This window comes from Somniosus microcephalus, chromosome 8 (assembly GCF_052327205.1).
Source record: "Somniosus microcephalus isolate GS21.2 chromosome 8, FLI_Smic_1.0, whole genome shotgun sequence".
Lineage (NCBI taxonomy): Eukaryota > Metazoa > Chordata > Chondrichthyes > Squaliformes > Somniosidae > Somniosus > Somniosus microcephalus.
Genome location: NC_140994.1, coordinates 75,802,455 through 75,824,901, shown reverse-complemented (window position 1 = coordinate 75,824,901; position 22,447 = coordinate 75,802,455). Strand labels below are relative to the sequence as shown.

The 22,447-nt window shown below is 43.5% G+C and overlaps 1 protein-coding gene across 9 annotated transcripts in view; it reads left to right on the top strand.

Annotated features, from left to right (window-relative positions):
• The window catches only part of pcdh15b (protocadherin-related 15b), a 1,235,959-nt gene that overhangs the window by 365,022 nt on the left and 848,490 nt on the right, over positions 1-22,447 (top strand). The window lies entirely within an intron of this gene.

Here is a 22,447-nt window from a genome sequence, read left to right as displayed (position 1 = left end):
ATATAGAAATGAGTAAATGATGCAGATGTGGAACAGATGCAGCACTTAGCTGTTATTTTGTGTGTACTACCTTTTAAGAAGTCGGAGGTGATTTTATTTATGCTCGGTATACTTACCACTGCACCCTTAAGTTTAAAGTGACACTTTTCAGTTTCATGAATGATTTAGGGGCAAGGGTTTCACTTCTGCAATATTCCCATCTTTCTGCACCAGTGTGAAATTGTGCCTCGTATTAATAATCCTTAATATATCTGAATATTATTTGTATTTTCAATATAATTAAATTCAAGCTGACATCAGCACCAGTACTTAATTTTTTCAGAAAGTCTGTTTTGATTTTGTGGGGATTAAAATGTCGTCAGCAAATCTTTTTTTGAAGTTTATTAATTGTAAAATCAAGTAATCGCCTGCTGTGGCCACTTGACGGAGCAGAGTGGTATAACAAGAAATTGTAAAACTGGTCCTGCAATAAACATAGTCATGGTTTTCAGTTAGGCTGTTGTTACCTTTTGTCCAATTTTTGAAATTTAATCAAAGCCATTATTTGAATTAATGCTTCAGTATAAGGCTCTAATAAGGTTTTATCCTGGAGGTTGATTCAGTTTAATGGTTGGTTAAAGTCTCCTGTGTTTCAGCTGCATCAGTTTTAATTATTGTTTTGATAGCCAATTAAATGATGTAATGTTGGACAGTTATATTGTGCAGTCTTGTAGCACTGCCTAATTCAATAAATCAATATCTATATATTTTTTTAAAGAGCCTAGTTATAAAATTTCTCTTTTTTTTAATGTTGGCTGTTTTAACTATTTACTGGTATATATTGCTGCCGTGTGGCTCAGCAGCCCTATCAGCTCTGATAGTTTTGGTCCATTGCACCTTGCATGGAGACTGGGGTTCTGAAGCACGACTTTCCAATGCCCCGCTGAATCCTTCCACACCCTTCTTGTACAGCAGCTGCTCAGTTTGCTGTTGAGTGCGTTCACCGACCGCTCAATTACTTAAAGCCATTTTCAAAGATGTCCTTAGGTTGAAATCAAAACATTTCAATAGAATCTGTTAAAATGGGGCCCGCTACTTTGTTGCATTTATGACATTTTGTGCCTTCAGCGGGAAACCTCACCCAGCGGAAGTGCACATCGGAATCTCGGACGTAGACTACGCATGATTTTGCTCAGAAAAATCATACACACATGCTCAGATTTCTGATATGTGGTCCTGGCAGGCAAGGATTCCCATCCAGGAGGACAGATTTGGAAAATTTTCCCTGAAATTCCACAGGGATTCGACTGGTCTCCTGCCAAGTTATGGCGGGAGACTGGTAAAATTCTGTGGAATTGCAGCGTCATAATCAGTGTCAACGAGAAGACAAGGAATAATGAATTTGCAATAGTGTGTGCATTGTAATAAAACAGACTTGAGGTGTGGGAATGTTCAACAACAACAACAACTTGCATTTATATAGCGCCATTAATGTAGTAAAGCATCCCAAGGTGCTTCACAGGGGCATTTATAAAACAAAATTTGACACCGAGCCACATGAGATATTAGGGCAGGAAAGAGGTAGGTTTTAAGGAGCGTCTTAAAGGAGGAAAGCGAGGTAGAGAGGGGGAGAGGTTTAGGGAGGGAGTTCCAGAGCTTAGGGCCCAGGCTGCTGAAGGCATGGCCACCAATGGTTGAGCGATTAAAATCAGGGATGCTCAAGAGGCCAGAATTAGAGGAGCGCAGATATCTCGGGGGTTGTTGGGCTGGAGGTGATTACAGAGATAGGGAGGGGTGAGGCGCTGGAGGGATTTGAAAACAAGGATGAGAATTTTAAAACCGAGGCATTGCTTAACTGGGAGCCAATGTAGGTCAGTGAGCACAGGGGTGATGGGTGAACAGGATAACTAACAACTGAGATGTGGTGGGCAGCGTCTGCATAATGCTCTTTGCCAAATGCACAGTTAGTGTCAACAGACACCTGGGATCGTCATGTTTTCTATAGCTTCTGGAGTTCGAGGTCACGTCTACATAGTTAAAAGTCTTTTGCCCAGTGCACCTACGTCATGTCACATTTATCAAAGGCATCACTCTTGGAAATGTGGGTTCAGGGCAATGTTCCCTCTAATTTTCTTTGTACTGAGCGGGCCACAAACTCCTTTCAGCGCGACCTTTTCATCCGTGGGCAAATTTTCAGCAACAACAACCACTTTTACAACAACAACAGCAACCACTTAAAAGCATATATACAGTAATGCCGTATTGCCACCCCACCGTCTCAAATCATGAGACAATCAGACAAGGTTCTATACAAGTTTAACATAACTTCTCTGCTTTTGAATGCTATTCCTCTACAAATGGACCCCAATGTTTTATTTGCACTTTTATGACTTTTTTACCTGCATTGCTACTTTTAATGATTTGTGAAGCTATAGCCCTAGATCCCTTTGCACCTTTACTCCATTTAGACTCTTATTTTCCAAGGAGTAGGTAGCTTCCTTATTCCTCCTACCAAAATGCACCACCTCACACTTACCTATATTGAAATTAATTTGTCATTTACATGCCCATTCAGCAAGTTTGTTTATGGTAGAATTAATTAAAAGCTTTTAGTTCATCATCAACAAACTCCACTTTAAAAATAAATTTACTTATCAGAAATGACTGGGATATAAAAGAACTGCATAATAATGCATTAACACTTCAGAAACATCATTCAGTTACACGGTTATGCATCGACAAACAATCCAAAAGCCCAAGGTGAGCTGAAAAAGGCATATCACAGAATCACAGAATCACAGAAACCCCACAGTGCAGATAGAGGCCATTTCGGCCCATCGAGCCTGCACCGACACATATCCCACCCGATCCCCATAACCCCTACACCAACACATATCCCACCCTATCCCCGTAACCCCACGTATTTAATCCCCCTAACACTAAGGGTCAATTTATCATAGCCAATCAACCTAACTCGCACATCTTTGGACTGTGGGAGGAAACCGGAGCACCCGGAGGAAACCCACGCAAACACGGGGAGAATGTGCAAACTCCACACAGACAGTCGCCCGAGGCCGGATTCGAACCCGGGTCCCTGGTGCTGTGAGGCAACAGATTAGTATTAAAAGAACTGAACAAAAATGGGTATCCGTATTTTCACCTCCTATCACTTCCATTAATAAATGTCGTCTTGAACCAGCACACCCCCCATGTAACATGTCAGAAATGCAGCACTTATTCACAAGTGCAGAAAAATACATATGCACTTTGTGTCACTGAATTAAAAACAAAAAGCAGGAAAATCTATGATTTAACAGAAATAAACATTCATCTTTCTTCCTGGACAGGAGAACCAATCAGACTGACTGGAAATGTTTACTAATATGGTGACATAAAGATGTTAATTTATGAATTTCGCTTCTAATATTCCTCTCTTTAACATTCTCCACACTATTAATCCCTGCTCTTATCATGAAAAGTGTTGAATTATTTTAGTTACTTCACAATTAAATAGCAGGAAACAAACTACATTGTATTCTCAATTTTTAATCTCCTATTTCAAATATTTATACCATATCGAAATTGTATATTATCGGATTAATCAAGTATTTTCTATGCCTTTCTCAATAAACAAATAGTGCTTTCTTCTAAAGTAGCTTCCTGCAATTTTTATACATCATTACATAATTCTTTTTTCTATTAACACTCCACTAAACATTTAAGAGGAAATCTATATTTACATTATTCCTGGGACTTGTTAGGACTATAGAACAACAGACAAAGTAAAATGGTTTGTAATTTTCCCCTTTTTTGGTTCTTGTCCTAAACGGCTTAATGATATATTTTTTAAAAGTCAATAAAAAAAGTAATATGTAACCCCTACAAATCCTCCCCACTCTCCCCCTCCCCCTCCTCAACAACATGGTTGCATGTTTGTGTAAAGCTACTCACTTCACTCAATTGCTGAAAATCAAATATTGAGAAATTTCAATTTTAAAACATTTAAAGCATTTCAGCGCCTCTTTAAAAGCATTTAGACTTCAAGACCTGGCTGAAACTTGTTTAGATGAGGGGAAAATTGATTGTTGCTTGTTTCTTCCACAATCATATTCGAAACTTAGGGGGGGAAAAAATGTTTTTAACACTCATTTTTTGTGAAACGTTCATTAAAAATCTTTAAATTCTTTCAAGTCTCATTGCAGCTTTGACAGAAGAAGTTGCTCCAAGTTTCTCTTTCCGTCTTCAACGCTGTCATTAAACATACAACAAAAAAAAACTTCTAATTCCAAATGGAGCTCAAATAAGAAAGTGAATAAAGTGGTTAAACACCCCAATCCTAAGAAGATGGTGAGGTTATCTATCCGCAGCCTTGGCGATGAGTTGGGATCAGTTTTGGAGAAGTTGTTTCCTCTTTTACTGCTGCCGTTCCCTCCGTCTCTCAAAACAGGTGCACAAACATTTTCACTTCTCTCACAACATGATTTAAATAACCTTGATAAACTCTTTCAAAAAGGGGGAAACACCTTGCAAAATTTAACTGGTACTTACCGCAGGACATTCAACATCACTTTCTCGTATTTTTTTCCGTCTTTAAACAATTTTCTGAATTTTTACATTTTTTTCCTCTTTTTTTGTTTCACTGGCCTAAAAATTGTTTGCTTTAGCCTCCTTCCAGTGGCCATTGTACACGTGCAGAGATGAATTTTCCAGATTTTTGTTCCCTCTAATTGCCCTTGTATTTTTATTTCGGATTTAACCTCTCACAGGAGATTATATGGACTTGGGTGGGTAAGGAATAGCGTAATCGTGAAGCATAAGGCATCACGACTGTATGGGACAGACTGGATGGATTAGCTCAATAGCAAAATACTGCGGATGCTAGAAATCTGAAATAACAACAGAAAATGCTGGAAAAGGCCAGTTCTGATGAAGGGTCCCAGACCTGAAATGTTAACTCTGTTTCTCTCTTCATGGATGCTGCCTGGCCTGCTGAGTGAGTGCTTCCAGCATATTCTGTTGTTATTTTGAATGGATTAGCTGGTCTTTTCCTGTCTGTCATTTTTCATACGCTCGTATGTAACAGGCTAGAGTGTATTATGGACAGGATAATATACAGGTTGGAGTGGATTATGGGGAGGATAATTCAGACTGGATTGGATTATGGACAGGATAATGTACAGACTGGAGTGTGTTTCACACAGTATAACACGTGGGCTTCAGGTTCCTGAGAAGATTTTCAGGGAATTTTTTTCTGTTTTCAACCCATATATTTTCATGACTGAATACAGCGATGACATTAGAGGGGAGGGGATGAGGGTACAACTTAGTTTACTTTGCTTGCTAGTAAAAAGAAAGACACGGGTGAGTCTACATGTCTCAAGCTTATAGTAGTCAGGCCAAGTTACCAGAGACTTCACTGGGTTTGTTTTGGAGGAGTGTGTATCGAAGTGACCAGTGATTAATCGACAGAACTGAGTCGTGAGTTGGACTTTTTAGCACAGTAATAAATAATAAAGTCCACACGAGACGGGTACGATTGAGGCTCCCGAGTGCCTTACGTCTGGTAGTTCCCCCTCCCCAGGCCTAGATTTGCCCCTGCCTCGTTCTTGCATCCTTCCCTCGTTTCCTACCCAAATAGAAGAACGATGATGAGTGCGCAGTGTGCAGAGATGGAGGTGATCTGATCTGCTGCCCTCGTCACCATGGCAGCCGGCTGAGCAGTTTCGGGGCCAGTGATCTCCAAGGTGAACTAAGTTGATCTGGCGCGGGCAGGGTCCAAACCTGCGTGGTGAGTTAGGATTTCCAATCAACACCTTTACCACTCGGCCACCACAGCTGCTGGGAGCCGGCTGAGCTCAGCTCCTCTACAGTTTCTGCCTGCAGCACGTGGAAATTCCCAGAGGGCGACACAACCAACATGTCACCCACTCCCTCATCATATGACCACTGCCCCAACTCTTTTGTTAATTTCCAATTGGGTTCGGCTCTGAGGTCGCAGGACTCGCAAACGACTCTGTCTGGATTCCGGGCCGGCTGCCATTGTCCATGCCGGCTCTCTGTAGAGCAATCCAGTCAGTCCCATTCCCCCGCTCTATCCCCATAGCCCTGCAAGTTTATTTCCACTCAAGTGCCTATCCAGTCTCCCCCTGAAAACATTGAGTGTCTCCGCTTCAACCACTTCCGTCGGCAGCGAATTCCAGGTCATCACCACTCGCTACGTAAAAAAGTATTCCCTCACATTCCCCCTGTATCTCTTGCCCAAAACCTTAAATCTGTGTCCCCTAGTCCTTGTACCATCAACTAGTGGGAATAGGCTTTCCCCGTCTAGCCTATCCAAACCCATCATAATCTTGTACACCTCTATCAAATCACCCCTCACCCTTCTTTACTCTAATGAAAACAAATCCAGCTTCTCCAACCTGTCCTTGTCGCTTAGATCCCCCATCCCCGGAACCATTCTGATAAATCTCCTCTGCACCCTATCAAGGGCCTTCACATCCTTCCTAAAGTGTGGTGACCAGGACTGAATGCAATACTCCAGTGGTGGCCTAACCAGCGCTTTATAAAATGTTCAGCATAACTTCTCTACTTTTGTACTCAGTACCTCTATTTATGAAGCCCAAGATCCCATATGCTTTGTTAACCACTCTCTCAATATGTCCTGCCACCTTCAGGGACCTATGCACATTAACTCCCAGGTCCCTCTGTCCCTGCACACTCTTTAAAACTGTGCCATTAAGTGTATATTGCCTCTCCCTGCTCCTTCTGCCAAAATGCATCACCCCACACTTCTCTGTATTAAATTCCATCTGCCACTTGTCTGACCATTCTGCTAGCCTTTCTATGTCCTGTTGGTATCATCATCACTGTTTGCCACACCACCAAGTTTGGTGTCATCGGCAAATTTAGAAATTCTACTCTGTATTCCAATATCCAGGTCATTTATAGATATCAAAAAAAGCAGTGGCCCCAGCACTGACCCTTGGGGAACACCACTGTCTACCATCCTCCAGTCTGAAAAACAGCCATTTACCACCACTTGCTGTTTTCTGTCCTTAAGCCGATTCCTTATCCAAGCTGCCACTGACCCAACTATTCCATGAGCCTCAATTTTGTGGTACTTCTATGTGGTACTTTGTCAAACACCTTCCGAATATCCATGTAGACAACATTCATTGCATTTCCTTCTTCAATCCTCTCTGTTACTTCATCACAAAATTCAATTAGATTAGTCAAACACGATCTGCCTTTTACAAATCTGCGTTGGCTCTCCTTAATTAGCTTAAACCTCTCCAAGTGCCCGTTAACTTTTTCCTTGATTATTGTTTCTAAAACTTTACCCACCACTGATATTAAACTGACTGGCCTGTCAGTAAGGATCACAAGGTAGATTCAGATGAAGCAGGCCATTCGACACATCATCATTGAGAATTTAAAAAATGTTCATTTTTAACCCCAATTGTGTCACCTAACTGTATCTGGGAGGAATCTACTGTCTTGCACTGTCCTTCTACAAAGGACCATTCCAAGTGTTGATTGTTCTCTATGATGAAAGTCTCTTTGATCTGAAAGTGAGCATGTGGGCTGGAACTTGCTGTGTTCAGCCACAGCATAACTAAAAACAGCAAGAGATAAAGAACTCAGTGAGGGAAGGACCTTGGGCAGGTCTGGGCAGCTGAGCAACAAGTTTGGGCACATCAGGACCTTTTAAAGGGCTTCAACGATACTTGTACAAGCTCTCTTTAAAACATTAAAAGGTTTTGATGGGTGGCTTTCTCTCAGTAGACCAGGAATTTACTCAGACTCAACTGCCCTATTTACATGGGGCAGGGTCCTGGTGGCTTCTGCTCCAAATTCCTACCCGCCAATTAGGTGGAAATCTCCTCTTCTGCTCCCACCTCCACCCTAGGAATTTCAGTCCGCAAGTTTATTATTTTTGTCTAGAGCAATGCCCGGAGTTTTAAATAATATTCAAATGATACAATTAATAAATAAAGAATGCCAAATTGTACAGTGGTGCATGATTTGTTCAACAGTGAAAAATTAATCATCGTTACTACAGACAGTGGATTAATTTATTGAGAGCAGGGGGAATACAGCAGATCCAGGTGATTAATCTTAATAAGAATTGAGTCATTTTTAAAAGTAACCAAGTAACAAACATAATCACCTTTTAAATCACTCTCAAAACTTTCTATCGTTAAATAAGCTGAACTTAATGTGATCATTTGTAGCATGTTTTTTTCGAATAGCAGAAAGTCCAGCACACGTCTTCAGCGTGTAAGGCGACAGACTTCCTTTGATCTTGAAGATGTTGAAGAACTCGGATCTTGCTAGAGAACGATTGCTTTGTTCATCTAGTATGGCATACATCTTTTCAGATTCCTGGCGACGTCCTACAGGGTACACATTAACGAGGCATATCTTGGAGCATGCTCTTGCACTCACTCCTTCGCCACACACCTCGGTGCACCTGGATGTAATCTCCGGACTGGCAGCTCCCTCTCTCTCCCCGCCGTGCTCTGAAGCGGGAGGAGGCAACTCTGACTTCCAAGGAGCTGGGCCTGGGTGGAGTGCTGAAATGTGCCAATCACTTTCACATTCTGTGCATTTTGCATCTACCTTGCAGTTCTTGGCGAGGTGGCTCGTGGAAGAGCAGCACTTGAAACATATAAAGTTCTCTTTAAGATATTGTTTCCGATCTTCCAGGGGCATCTCCCTGAAGCCTCTGCACTTCTTTAAAGGATGGGGCTTGTTGTGGATAGGGCATTGTTTGCTCATATCCTCAGGTTTCTTCTGAATCTTTGTGTTCCCAGTTGAGGACACTTGCATTTTGTGGACAGATATTGGTGTCTTTCCATGTCTGTCAAACTTGTCTCTTCTGGCAAGTGCTGGGTGGGAGGAGAAGAGGTTGAAACTGGGGTCGTTCCTGGCTTTGGCTTTTTTACGGATGAATTTGGCAAACGCAGAGAATGGTGGGAAGGCCACGTTGTGCTTTAGCTTGAACTTTGATCCAAACGTTATCCACTTCTCCTGCAGGTTAGATGGAAGCTTCTCAATGATGGGACTTACCCCTCTGGAAGTGTCTAAGTACGATAGACCGGGTAGGTAGCCGTCCTGCTTTGCGGCTTCGAGTTTCGACAGCAGATTTCCAAGGTCGCGGAGCTTCTGGGGTTCCTTACTCGTCAACCTCGGAAAGTTCTACAACCTGTCAAAGAGAGCCCTTTCAATGGCTTCAGGCGAGCCGTAGCTTTCTTCCAGCCTCGCCCATGCCGTCTTCAACCCCTCTGGCAGATGTCCCACATTGGCCGCTTTTATCTTGCATGCCTGTCCGGCGGACTCTGGGCCGAGCCATTTGATAAGGAGGCCGAGCTCTTCTCCTGCCGACAGGTCTAAGCCCGATATGGCATCGTGGAAGCAGGACTTCCAAGCCCGATAATTCTCCGGCCTGTCATCAAACTTGGTTAACCCTGTAGTCACCAGCTGGGTGCGTGCAAGGTATTTGGCAAGGTCGTAGGTACTGGGACCTGTGCCAGGGTTGCCCTGAATAGGGGTTCTGTTGGGGGTCTCAAGGAAACGAGAGGGGGTTCGCTGCTGACTTTCTCTATCCAGCGTTCTATTCCTCTGCACCGTGTCTTCCGTCCTGCTGGGGGAGACTCTGCAGCTTGAGGCACGCTGTCTACTTTGACCTTGGTTGGCAACTTGGGGCATGTTATATGAAGTGCTTGCATCTGTAGAGATGTGCGGGCCTTCATCCCTTTCTCCTGTAAACTGTATGTCGGCATGGTCGCTCACGTAATCTATGGTGCACTGTCGTTGACTCTGCCGCGAAATGGGAATTAAAGTTTTGTAAGCTGTCTTGGGATCAGCTCCCTCCAAAATTGCCTCGAATACTTGTGTCTCAGCTAATGCAGCATCTATCTCTTTTTGTTGCAGAGCGTCTAATGTGGCTTGGAGTCGGGCCTGTTCAGCTTGGAGTCAGGCCTGTTCAGCTTGGAGTCGGGCCTGTTCGGCTTGGGGTTCAACTTGGAGATGAGCCTGTCTTACTTTTATTTCTATTTCACTGTTCGCATGCGCAGCTCTGGCTTGAGCTGCTACTAGCTTAGCCCGTGCTCTGGCGATGGCCACGCTTACTCTAGAACCACCTGATGACCGTGAACCAGCTTGCGATCTGAAGTAACCGGAGCTTATAGACCGATTGTCACATTCTACAGTTTCGTCTGCCTCTTTAAGGACTTCTCCTCGCTGCAAAGCATTTTCGTTATTATCTTCTGACATGTTGATGTGAGGTAGGTGTGGTCTACGAGGTTAAGGCTCACTCTGAGTTCCTGCTGCTCCACTCTTCACAGATAGCCGTATTGCTATCTTTTCACTGTACTGGCCTCGCTAGACGTGCTCCTATCTAGTTATCCAGCAAGTTAAACACTTATTCAAATAATTCCTCGTGAAGCCGTTTCGCTGTTTGAAGCTTTACTTGAACAAATTTGTGAAACTGTAAACAAAGACAAAGTATGTTTTGTACATAAACTGAGTACTATACATTCGATATTACATAAGATATAAACATATTTACAACAGTAGCATAGACTAATTGTATAACTAACTAACATTTGGACTGTACTTCTGTAAATATCAACTATTACTTCTCATAAACATAGTATTGTCAAAATACTACACTGACAAAGTTGCTATTATGCTAACAAACAAAGATATTCACAGATATTGCGCCTGGCCTAACATATGAGATCAGATTACACTGGATTGCGAATCCCTCATGAAATTCTCCATTACTCAAGTCAGGTTCTTCCTGGAATTCTACTTCCTGGGTCAAACAGGAAGAAAGGTAGAAAGGTCAAATGACCTCTGCTACATACAAACACTGCTAACACAACCAACACCAGAGGGTGCTATCTGCATGTAAAATGTCCATAATGTCCATAAGTCCAGAACAACAGGGGAAGCACCATGTAGGAGCACGCATAAGAGGAAGTTAAGGCACTAACAGTCACAAGGATAGTCAATTGGGTGTTTAAAAGTGTTGTTAAATATTGAGTGTCATCCTTTTGTGATGTAATTAAATAAAAGTGATGGCAAAGAGTTGAGGTTCTGGCTTATGTGTTCTGGGAAATGGAAGATCAAGAATGAGGGCTCAGGGCTAATTCCATTTATAATGATGGTGGTGAGAGTGAGCGGAAATCACCGTTTATTGGACAGATGATGCATGAGGTTTTGAGAATGTCGGCCTTATATTCATCTCCATCTGCCAGCCACCTGTGTTTGAAGCATAAGCTTATGCGAATCTGGCATGGATGAGTGCTTCCCTTGCCAGATGGCCGGCAATGTGGTCACATGCGGTTGCATTGGCCACATCCGGCCCCGCAATGTGTGGCTCCCCGTCCTTCTCCTCATGCTCCTCCTCATCCTCCTTCTCATCCTCTTCCTCTTCTTCCGAGGAGCGTGTGAGCCACTTGTTCGTCCGGCAGCAATAAGCTGCGATGTTGTGCAGGGCACAGCAGACCACAATGATTCTGGACACCCTGGCTAGTGCATACTGCAGGGCTCCACCAGATCTGTCCAGGCATTGGAAATGCATTTTGAGCCTGCCGATGGTTTGCTCGATGATGCTTCTGGCTGATAAGTGACTCACATTGTAGCGCTCCTCAGCCTCGTTTGTTGGCCTCCTCATCAGTGTCATAAGCCACTTTTTCAGGGGATAGCCCTGTCGCCAAGTAGCCATCTGCAAAGTTGGGTTGGCGAATGGAAGAGCTGAGGCACAGTAGACTAGCGCAGGATGAAGGAGTCATGGCAACTGCCAGGGCATTAGTGCAAACATGCTTGATGATCTTCCTGTGGTTACACACCAGCTGGACGTTCAGGGAGTGGAATCCCTTGCGGTTGACAAATATAGCTGGATTGTGATAGGAGGCCCTAATAGTTACATGTGTGCAGTCTATGACGGCCTGCACCATTGGCAAGCCTGACATATTGGCAAAGCCAACCGCACACGCTCCATGGGGAAGTGGATGTACTTGTGGGCCTTTGCAAAGAGGGCTTTGGTGACCTGCGTGATGCAGGTGTCTGCAGCCAACTGGGAGATGCCGCTGATGTCTGCAGCTGACCCCTGGAAGGAGCCCGAAGCAAAGAAGTTGAGTGTGGTGGTGACTTTGACAGCCACTGGTGAGGAGTGTCCACACGCTCCTCTGGGCTCCAGGTCTTGCTGCAGCATTGCGCAGATGTCAGCGACGACGTCTCGTGAAAGTCTCAGCCTCCTTTGGCACTGCTGCTCACTCATGTTGAGGAAGCTCATCCTCTGCCTGTAAACCCTGTGTTGGGGGTATCTCCTGCGGTGACGTGCAGCCCTGCACTGACACCCTCCGCACTGTGCAGCATCAGGTGGGTGAGGAGGCGGTTGGCACTCCTGGTGTTGGTGTTGCTGTTGTGACTGGTTCTGGTGCTGCCGTGGCTGCTCTTCCTCAGAATCTGACGACCAAGATGAGAGGATATAAATGGTTCCCATACCGTTGCTATAGATTTCAGTTGAGGCAAGAAGCTTGCAAGCGCACAGTCAAAGTGGCCTGAGATTATTCCAATCAGGTCACACTGCAGATGGCTGTCAGCTTGAATAGTCACAAGGTCAGTAGAGTTGCAAAATCTTATCCCAAACCTCCAACAACAAAGTTGTGGCATTTGAATGTCAGCCATGTTGCAGGAGCACTTTTAAGCGACTGCAGCAATTGACAACAAATCATGTCCTCGAGAAACCCGACTCATTGCAACTGATGTGTTTATCGGAAGACAGGAAACAGGAGCCAAAAGCACCAAAATCGGAATCGCAGATTAAAGTAGGATTAGCAAGGCAATGACAGGCTGTTAACTGCCTGTCCCGCTGTTTGGTGTCGGGTCAGTTCGGGAGCGGCTGATCTGACGCTTATGTAATTAGCGTGGGGGCGGGTTCACAGCCGACCGGCATTTTGTCCGATTTTTGCTGCCAACTCACCTCCAAACCCGCCCTCTGAGGTCCATTAAAATCCAGCCCTCAGAGTTCCTTAAGTAAGTGTCGTTGGGAACAACACAAGACATGCTTGTATTGTTACATGACTAACTATTTATCTTTGTCAGTCTCCGTAAATAAAAGTATTAAATCTAGTGCATCCATTGTATCATGCTTTTTAAGCCTGAAAGTATGACCTCAAAAGTGCCACACCTCAAACCGGCATAGGGCAAAATTGAGTGATTAGCTGAAATGAGCACTTATTTTTAAATTACTAATCCAGCATCCAATTAAATAAAACATAGTTCAGTTCAGTCAGCAAGCACCAATGAGGAATAAGTAAGCAACAGTCATATCACTCATTCTTCATCTCCCCACCCGCCTCCCGGCAAAGTTACCAATCCAGGCTGGCAAATAGTGGAATGGAGTGGGGCAGAGACAGAGTACAAATAAAGCACAGGTTACAATAAAAACTGGCAGTCAGAGGCCAGTGAGCAGAGCTCCACCCATGTTTTTAAGTCAACGTGTTTGAAATGCAAAAGTAATGTAAGTGGGTAATATAACCATGGTAGTCTGCTCATGTTTTTGAAAGGGAATTTGATGCTGCATTCCTAACATAGTAGTGAAGGTAACTTTAAAGCTGTTATGACATGGACTAAAGAAGTACAAAGGGAATACTGAGAATAAGGCTCTCACAAATAAATTGCGAATAACAGCAGGAGCATAAGAAATAGGAACAGGAGTAGACCATTCAGCTATTCAAGCCTGCTCCACCATTCAACAAGACCATGGCTGATTTTCTACCTCAAATCCACCTTCCCACACTATCCCCATATCCCTTGATTCCCTTAGTATCCAAAAATCTATCGATCTCTGTCTTGAATATACTCAATGACTGAGCAGAGCTGCCAAACAATGACATTTCTTCTTTCAAAAGTTCTTGACAGATGGCACGTCAGGCGTTGACTTGCTCTGTCACTGACTTCCCCCTAATTGGCCTGCTGAGCCCACCGGGCAGGCTTAACAAGGTCAATCAGGGGAAAATCCTGCTGGCTGGCCAGAAGCTGATGGAGGCAGGACTGAAACTCGACAAGTGGGAGTCCCGCCTCCAAAAGTTTTCCATTCAGAAAATCCAGCCCAAAGTATGTGTTTACTTTCTCTGCCATTTCCTTATTCCCCATTATAATTTCTCCTGCCTCAGTCTGTAAGGGACCCACATTTACTTTCACTAATCTTTTCCTTTTTACATACGTATAGAACCTTTCACAATCTGTTTTTATGTCTCTTGCTAGTTTACGCTCATTCTATTTTCTCTCTCTTTGTCAATTTTTTGGTCATCCTTTGCTTAATTCTAAAATCCTCCCAATCCTCAGGCTTACTACTCTTTTTTGCCACATTATAACCCTCTTCCTTTAATCTAATGCTATCTTTAACTTCTCTTGTTAGCCATGGTTGGACCAAATTTCCCGTGGGGTTTGTATTCCTTAAGGGAATTCGTTGTGAATTATGAATTGTTTCCTTCAATGTTTGCCATTGCTTATATACTGTCATATCTTTTAATCAAGTTTCCCAATCTACCTTAGCCAACTCGCCCCTCATACCTGCGTAGTTTGCTTTGTTTAGATTTAAGACCTTCGTTTCAGACTTAATTAATCACTCGGAAACTCAATATAAAATGTTATCATATTATTATAAAATTCTATCGTCTTATCACTCTTCCCCAGAGGCTCCTTTATGACAAGGTTATTAATTAACCCTGTCTCATTGCACAATACTAGATCTAAAATAGCCTGTTCCCTAGTTGTTTCCTTGATATACTGATCTAGAAAACTATCTTGAATGCATTCCATGAACTCGTCCTCTGCACTGTTACTGAAAATTTGGTTTGCCCAGTCTCTATGAAAATTGAAGTTCCCCATGATTACTGTATTGCCCTTGTTACATGCACCTCTACTATCCTGATTAATACTGTGCCCGACACTACAACTACTGTTAGGGGGTTATAAATTACTCCCACGCATGTTTTCTGCCTCTTGTTATTTCTTAGCTCCACCCAAAGTGATTCTACACCTTCATTCTCCGAGCTAAGATCCTTTCTGTCTTTATCCCATCCTTTATTATCAGGGCTACCCCCCTCCTTTTGTATTTTGCTTATCTCTTCTAAAAATCAAGTATCCTCGAATATTTAGTTCCCAACCTTGATCACTCTGCAACCATGTCTCCATAATGGCTATTAGATCAAATGCTTTTATTTCTATCAGCGCCATTATTTCATCTATTTTGTTTTGAATGCTTTGTGCATTCAGATATAGTGCCTTTAGCTTTAACGTTCTGTTTTTCACTGAGTTCATCGTCAGGGTTAAGGACATCTCTTCTGGGCTGGAAAGAAACTTGGAGTGGGAGGGGGAGGATCCAGTTGTCGTGGTCCATGTTGGTACAAATGACGTAGATAGGACAAGGAAGACGGTTCTGTTAAAGGAGTATGAGCAGCTAGGGGTCAAATTAAAAAACAGAACCTCAAGGGTAATAATCTCTGGGTTATTACCTGAGCCACGAGCGAATTTGGCTAGGATAAATAAAATTAAAGAGTTAAATGCGTGGCTCAAAGACTGGTGTGGGAGAAATGGGTTTTGCTTCTTGGGACACTGGCAACAGTACTGGGACAGGAGGGAGCTGTTCTGTTAGGACGGACTCCACTTGGCCAGTGCTGGGACTAGAGTCCTGGCGAATCATATAACTAGGGCTGTAGAGAGGGCTTTAAACTAATTAGTGGGGGGGAGGTTTCTAGAGAGCAAATAATAGAAATGACAACAGAGAAGGTCATAGACTTAGGTAGCAGTGGGGGAATTAAAAAACAGAATGTGTCAGGAAGGGAGAGAAGGTATGGAGTAAAAAGTAAAGTACTAAAAAGGGAAAAAACAGGAACTAAGTGTTACAAAACATATTTGAAAGTTCTTTATCTGAATGCACGTAGCATTCGTAACAAAATGAATGAGTTAACGGCACAAATAATGACATATGGGTATGATCTTGTGGCCATTGCAGAAACATGGCTGCAGGGTGACCATGACTGGGAATTAAACATACCAGGTTATTTAACAATCAGGAAGGACAGGCAGGAAGGGAGAGGAGGTGGGGTGGCTATGTTAATAAAGGAAGGAATCACTATAATACAGAGAAATGATATTGGGTCAAAGGAGCAGGATAGTGAAACAGTTTGGGTGGAGATAAGGAATAATAAGGGGAAAAAAACACTAGTGGGTGTAGTCTATAGGCCTCCGAACAGTTGCAACTCTGTTGGACGGAGTATTAATCAGGAAATAGTTGAGGCTTGTAATAAGGGAACAGCTATAATTATGGGGGATTTTAATTATCATATTAACTGGACAAATCAAATTCGGCAGAGCAGCCTTGAGGATGAGTTTATTGAGTGTATTAGGGATGGGTTTCTTGAGCAGTATGTAACTGAACCGACCAGGGGGCAAGCAACCTTAGATTTGGTCCTGTGTAATGAGAGAGGATTAATTAAAAAATGTCCTAGTAAAGGATCCCCTTGGAATGAGTGACCATAACATGGTTGAGTTCCATATTCAATTAGAGGGTGAGAAGGTTGGATCTCAAACAAGCGTGCTGAGCTTGAATAAAGGAGACTATGAAGGTATGAGAGCGGAATTAATTAGAGTGGACTGGGAAAATAGATTAAAGGGTAAGACGGTACATGATCAGTGGTGTACGTTTAAGGAGTTATTTTACAACTTCCAAAAAAAATATATTCCACTGAGGAAAAAAGGGTATAAAAGAAAAGATAGCCATCCGTGGCTAAGTAAAGTAATTAAGGATAGTATCCGACTAAAAACAAGGGCATATAAGGTAGCCAAATCTAGTGGGAGGATGGAAGATTGGGAAGTCTTTAAAAGACAGCAAAAAATAACTAAAAGATTGATTAAGAAAGGGAAGATAGATTATGAAAGTAAATTAGCAAAAAATATAAAAACAGACAGTAAAAGTTTCTATAGTTATATAAAAAGAAAAAGGGTGGCTAAAGTAAATGTTGGTCCCTTAGAGGATGAGACCGGGAAATTAATGGTGGGAAACATGGAGATGGCAAAAACACTGAACAATTATTTTGTATCAGTCTTTACAGTAGAGGACACTAAGAATATCCCAACACTGGACAAACAGGGGGCTCTAGGGGGGGAGGAACTAAATACGATTAAAATCACTAAGGAAGTGGTACTTGGTAAAATAATGGGACTCAAGGCGGATAAATCCCCTGGACCTGATGGCTTGCATCCTAGAGTCTTGAGGGAAGTGGCGGTAGAGATTGTGGATGCATTGGTAATAATTTTCCAAAACTCACTGGACTCAGCAAAGGTCCCGGCAGATTGGAAAACTGCTAATGTGACACCCTTATTTAAAAAGGGTAGTAGGCAGAAGGCTGGAAACTATAGACCTGTTAGCCTAACATCTGTGGTTGGTAAAATGTTAGAGTCCATTATTAAGGAGACAGTAATGGGACATTTGGATAAACATAATTTAATAGGACAAACTCAGCATGGTTTCATGAAGGGGAAGTCATGTTTGACAAATTTGCTTGAGTTTTTTGAGGAAGTAACATACAGGGTGGATAAAGGGGAACCAGTGGACGTAGTGTATTTAGACTTCCAAAAGGCATTTGACAAGGTGCCACACAAAAGATTATTGCTCAAGATAAAAAATCACGGGATTGGGGGTAATATTCTGGCGTGGGTGGAGGATTGGCTCTCTAACAGAAAGCAGAGATTTGGGATAAATGGTTCGCTCTCAGATTGGCAACCAGTAACTAGTGGTGTTCCGCAGGGGTCAGTGCTGGGTCCCCAACTCTTTACAATCTATATTAACGATTTGGAGGAGGGGACCGAGTGTAACATATCAAAGTTTGCAGATGATACAAAGATGGGACGGAAAGTAGTGAGTGAGGAGGACATAAGTAACCTGCAAAGGGACATAGACAGGCTAAGTAAGTGGGCAGAGATTTGGCAAATGGAATACAATACTGGAAAGTGTGAGGTTATGCACTTTGGCAGGAAAAATCATAGAGCAAGTTATTATCTTAATGGCAAGAAACTGGAAAGTACTGCAGTACAAAGGGATCTGGGGGTCCTGGTGCACGAAACTCAAAAAGTTAGTATGCAGGTGCAGCAAATGATCAAGAAGGCCAATGGAATGTTGGCTTTTATTGCTAGGGGGATGGAATATAAAAACAGGGAGGTATTGCTGCAGTTGTACAAGGTATTGGTGAGACCGCACCTGGAATACTGCATACAGTTTTGGTGTCCATACTTAAGAAAAGACATACTTGCTCTCGAGTCAGTACAAAGAAGGTTCACTCGGTTAATCCCGGGGATGAGGGGGTGGTCATATGAGGAGAGGTTGAGTAGATTGGGACTCTACTCATTGGAGTTCAGAAGAATGAGAGGCGATCTTATTGAAACATATAAGATTGTGAAGGGGCTTGATCGGGTGGATGCAGTGAGGATATTCCCAATGATGGGTGAAACTAGAACTAGGGGGCATAATCTTAAAATAAGGGGCTGCTCTTTCGAAACTGAGATGAGGAGAAACTTCTTCACTCAGAGGGCGGTAGGTTTGTGGAATTTGCTGCCCCAGAAAGCTGTGGAAGCTACATCATTAAATAAATTTAAAACAGAAATAGATAGTTTCCTAGAAGTAAAGGGAATTAAGGGTTACGGGGAGCGGGCAGGAAATTGGACATGAGTCTCGGTTCGGAATGGTCATGGCCCTGTGGGTAGTGGAGTGGGCCCAGGGGCCGTGTAGCCTGGTTCTGCTCCTACTGTGTTCTAATTCTGTGTTAGATTTCAGGAGATGGTTTTATTCCTGATCCTGGCTGGGGTGGAGATCGCCTTTACAGAAGGTAAGTACTGTAGAAAATATAGGGACAGAGTGATCTCCTGGAAGAATTTCGATCGCCTAGATGGGTCGGAGAGGAATTTCCCAGATTTTTTTCTCCCAAATTGGCCATTGGGTCTTTATCTGGTTTTTCGCCTCTCCCGGGAGATCACATGGGTTCGGGTGGATGCAGAGTGATAGAAGATTTGAGGTTAGGATCAGATCAGCCATGATCTTATTGAATGGTGGAGCAGGCTCGGGGGGCCGATTGGCCTACTCCTGCTCCTATTTCTTATGTTCTTATGTTCTTATCGCTGATGCCCTATTACCTTTGTTAAGCTCTCTGTCCCCTCCTGACCCACTCTGCTTACTTTTACCCAAATCGCTACTCTGCTCTACGGTACATTTCTTGTACTGCTTTTGAATTGACCTTTTCCTGTATCCTCCCACCGCGCCCGCCCCCCCACCCCCCGCCGATAGTTTAAAGCCCTATCTACCTCCTTAGTAATTCGATTCGCCAGGATATTGGTCCCAGCCCAGTTTAATCGGAGCCTGTTCCAATGGAACAGCTCCCTCTTTCCCCAGTGCTGGTGCCAGTGCCCCATAAAGTGAAACCCCTGCCTCCCTTACCATTCTTTTAGTCATGCATTTAACTTTCTAATCTGTTTGTCCCTATGCCAATTTGTGCGTGGATCAGGTAACAATCCAGAAATTATTACCTGTGAGCTTCTGCATTTTCATTTCAACCCCAGAGCCTCATTCCTAGTTCTGCCTATGTCGGGAAATTTTATTATGTTAAGTGTGGTCTATAAATGTAAGTTGTTGTTGTTGGTTCCTACGTGGATCACCTGGATCCTTTCCCTCCCATGCCAAGTTCTTCTCCAGCTGCGAGGAAATATCCTTAACCCTGGCACCAGGCAGACAACACAACCTCCGGAACTCCCAGTTGTGGCTGCGGAGAACAGTATCTATCTCCCTGACTATATTGTCCCTTATCACTACAGCATTCCTTTTCACTCCCCCCACTTGAATGGCCTCCTGTACCACGGTGCCATGGATAGTTTGCTCATCCACCCTGCAGACTTTGCCTTTATTCACACAGGCAACAAGAACCTCATACCTGTTGGATAAGGGCAAAGGCCGAGGCTCCTCCAGCACTACATCTGGGGTCCCCTTACACACCTGACTCACAGTCACACCCTCCTGTCCCTGACCACTAGCCAGACCTGTACCACTACCTAACCTAAGGAGTGTGACTGCCTCCTTGATCAAAGTGTCCAGGTAACGCTCCCCCTCCCTGATACACCACAATGTCTGCAGCTTGGACTCCAGCTCAACAACTCTGAGCTGAAGTCCCTCGAGATGCAGGCAATACTGCAAACGTGGTTGTCTGGGATGCTGGAGTTGCGGCACACCACCTGCACTGCCATCCCTATCTAACTTTGTTTTACTTATTTAATGAATTAAAGTTTATGGGGGAAAAATTCGGTTGATTAGCGCCACCTGTTAGCGCCCTAATGGGGCACAAAGCAACTAGTGCCCGGGCGCGGCAATGTTTGTGCCACTCGCGAAATTGACCAGACATTTTGCAGCGGCGCTAAACACTACCACCACGATCTCCTGCGCCCGCAGATCGTGACGTCAGTCAAGCGTGCAATGCCTCAGTAGCGCCCCGGACCAGATATTGAGTGGCACCCCCTGCCTTTCCGCCTGCCGCAAACAACGACAGGTAGAGGGCAACGTTTTGCAGTCAGGAAGGGACTGGTGGAGCGCTATCTAAAGGCGGCCGCTTCCTGCCTTTTTTTGTCGGTGACATTTTTACACCACACATCCTGAGAGAGAGAGAAAAACTTCTGGAGAGATTCAACGCTGTGTGAAGGAGTTTTGGATACTGAGCAGCACTTTTCAGGTTCATTTTGATTTGACCTTCCTTGCATCGATTTAGAAGAGCCTATGCGGGCTGCACTCTGAGCTCTTTCCCTGGGCCTCGCCATTGTTCTTTCCAGCAGAATTGATGTACAGGTCTCTCCAGGCCAAGATTCAAGGCTGCAGTGAACAGGGTTTTGCTGGCGAGCAAGATCGAACCCCCCCTTTAAGAACTAGCCGGCGCCAGTGTATCTGTGTTCCATTGCTAACTGACATCACATGAGCTTTGCCAGCGCTCTGAGGTAGCACCTCACTCCTCGGCGTTAGCGCCTTAAGAGAGGTGTGCAGCGCCGGACTTTGCGCTCAAATCACCTCCAGGGGCAATAGAAGCCAAGTTTGCAGTCGGAGGCGCTAATTATCGCCAGGAGCTAAACTTTGCGCCCGGCCGATAATTGCGCTCCAAATGGGGAGATTCCGAATTTCTTCCCCATTATATATATCAACTAAGCATATAGGTTTTAGTTTTTCTTATCTAATTACTTGATCTAGTTTAATTTATAGGTAGATTAAATTAAATATTTACCTGTAACACGAACCACTGCAAGTATTGGAGGAAAAAAGGCAACACCTCCTTCCCACTCTCTCCAAATTCCCAACTTTTAGACTCTGCTTATGATATACCCCATTACTGACACCTCTGGGTGGATTCAACAGAAATAAACCAAAGGGGGAAGGAGGTATAAATTCATAAAGGGAATGTGAAGCTGCAAGATAGATCAAATGGAATGAATAGTAGGTGGAATGACAATGTGAATGGGTGTCGAAAAACACCGGAATCAGTAAATTGATAAATAACAACATAAAAGGGAGAGTAATGAAGATCAGAGTTGCATCATTCAAATCATTTTCATATCCATATAAATAATACAAAATTCACCAGAATCATGATTACTTGATTGTACATGTAATTTAAATATTTAGACAAAGATTTTAACTTGTTTGCAAAATAATTTCATGATGCATTTCTTATTGCTCAAATAGGTTAGCAATTTGTGGTAATTAAAATATTGGTAATTATCGCAAATGAGTAGATTTGCTTGTTGCATTTTTAAAATTATTTTTGTGCTCATCATGCTCTCTGTGTTAACATCAAGCACTTCCAGGTTAGTTATAGCACAGCCTGATGGGGCAGCGTGGAGGGAGCTTTTTCCACAGGTGTCTCCAGTCCAATCTCAAAAGAACATTTCCTACTGCATGAGTGTGTCATTTTTTCCATACCTCACACCAGCCACCCTGTGAACTCTGAGTGAGATTTCCAATTAGTGCCAAAAAGGGTCAGTTTTGTGCTGTAGGCCCACTGCACCATCTATTTTTTAATTTGAATGAATGGTGTCTTGCGGTCCAAAAATCAGTGGGTTTTTTTTCTCATTGATTCATTAATGGGAGCTTAGTAATTGCATTTTATCTTGACAACCAGAAATATATTTTCCTGCTGTACGTAGAGTGAATCCGGTATAGCTGCATATTTGCATAATATATTTATTTGCAATAAAAACAGAAAATGCTGGAAATACACAGCAGGTCAGGCAGAATCTGTGGAGAGAGAAACACAGTTAACGGCCCAGAAATTCGGGTCCCAACGCGTGAGTGCACATTGGGTACTCACGCGTAGGCCCAATGAAAGTGCCGGTTTCGTGCATGCACTGCGCATGCGCGGGAAAC